General features: G+C 33.7%; 1 long non-coding RNA gene across 1 annotated transcript; it reads left to right on the top strand.

Annotated features, from left to right (window-relative positions):
- The first annotated feature begins 365 nt into the window (after positions 1-365).
- LOC135781622 (uncharacterized) lies at positions 366-960 on the top strand. Its single transcript, XR_010545184.2, has 2 exons — positions 366-808; positions 910-960. It is a non-coding gene; the product is annotated as an uncharacterized lncRNA (long non-coding RNA).
- The last annotated feature ends 1,071 nt before the right edge of the window (positions 961-2,031 follow it).

The following is a 2,031-nucleotide window of genomic DNA, read 5'->3' as shown; positions in this document are numbered from 1 at the left end:
CGATAATAAATACATTAATGAAACATCTTATATCATAAAAACTCTAAATGCTGGAGAAACATACAACGTTTGCATCACTGCTTTTGCAAGAGACAAATCGACAGAAGGCAATGCCATATGCCATTCAGTAACTACTAGTACGTCATCTAGGTTTTTGTGATATGATTAATATAATAGCTATAAACTGCTAAATTATTATTTTTTTAAGTTTTAGAGATGTTTTGGTAACACTTTACAATAAGGTTCATTAGCTAACATTAGTTTACTACATAAGTTAAAATAAACTAATAATGAACTGCATGTATACAGCATTTATTTATCTTTGTTAATGTTCATTTTTAACAATTACTTGTACTTTATTAAAATCTTGTTAACGTTAGTTAATGCACTGGGAACTAACATAAAACAATAAAAAGCTTTATTTCAAATATCTAACATTAACAAAGACTAATAAATACTGTAACAAATGTATTGCTAATGGTTAGTTCATGTTAGTTAATACATTAACTAATGTTAACTAATGAACCTCATTGTAAAGTGTTACCAATGTGTTTCCTTCAACCCAGCACTTGGTCAAATACTGTTGGGTTATAAATAAACCGCTGGGTAAATTCAACACCAATTTAGCATAGTCCACTTATAACCTAACAGTTGGGCTTGTACGTATTTGACCAAACATTTTTTTATGGATAATAATTGTACCATATTTTTATCACAAAGACAGTCTAATTCTGCTGATTGTTGGCATATCCCTGGGAGTGTTGTGTTTTATCATCTTCATTCTCATTTTATTCATCTTTTTAAGGAGGTGAGTTGTTAAACTAACTTCACAATTCTGATGCTTGTAGAAAACTTTAAGGGCCATCAAAGTTGATTTTGCCAAAATGTTTGTGTTGTTTTGCCCTTCAGACAAACAAAACACAGTCAAAAACCTGGAGACATCCCAATACATAAAATTAGGTAAGTTTACAATTTTGTTTTAATAAGTATAATTTGATTATATTTGGCATTGGCAATACTTAAAACTTATTTTCTTTTTCCTTCCAGAAGCAAAAAGTAAGTAACACTATACAACATAGTATATTGTTTCCAATCTTTTATATAAAACACATTACAAGACTGAAGGTTTTCACTGGTTTGTGACTAGTCTGCGACAAAAAGCTCCAGACAGTAGAACATTTTCAACGTGTGCCTGGCTGTTTCATAGTTTCTGAAGTTGTAACTAGTCGCATTTTAAGTCTATTAAGTCTTTTGCCAAGTTGCCATGTTGTCAGGGTGCATTTGCTGTATTTTTAGCATAGACGAGCAATTTTTAAAAGCTGACGATTCTAGTGGTGTAAATTAGGGAAGCACCGAATATTCGGCCACCGAAAGACTTTTATCACCGAAACAATACGGCCGAAATGTTGTGATGACGCAAACAGAAACCGCGACCTGCACGTGCTTGTCTGAAGCAACATGTACATGTATGCGGCGTGGATGTATTTAACCGCAAAAAGGCGCTAAAGTACGCACAGAGGCACATGCGGTTGTGTCCGGTCCAGACGTGATCATCACAGTGAGTACGCCCTTCAAAGATCAGAACTCTTGATGTGTAAACTTTAGAGAGAGTCGCGCAAATGTGTCTCATACTGTATAGTCCATTAACATACATGTGCCGAATAAAGCAATGAAAAACAACGTAACGTTTTTATGCTGCGCTGTTTGGGATTCGCCTTCGTTCTCTGTGTGCGCGCGCGTTTAAGTGCCCTCAATAGTGCACACACGAGTGAGACGCAAACAAGCGAACGTAAAATCTTTCTGTTATTGACAGGGCACATATAAACAAAATTATCTCCAAAGTATTCTTTTTCTAATAAAAACATTTGTTTATGTCTTAAGTGTATGTATAGATTACAGTCATAAACCAGTCTCTGCTTATTTGAAGAGACAGTAACCTCAATTAACCTACTTAAGTCTAACAAAGAGACAAATAGCTCTAAAAATAATAATATATTTAATTTATACAATAAAGACAGTGTTATAACTCAT

The sequence above is a fragment of the Paramisgurnus dabryanus genome, chromosome 23, assembly GCF_030506205.2.
Source record: "Paramisgurnus dabryanus chromosome 23, PD_genome_1.1, whole genome shotgun sequence".
Lineage (NCBI taxonomy): Eukaryota > Metazoa > Chordata > Actinopteri > Cypriniformes > Cobitidae > Paramisgurnus > Paramisgurnus dabryanus.
Note: the sequence above shows the minus strand (reverse complement) of the source record. Positions and strands in the feature narration are given on the sequence as shown.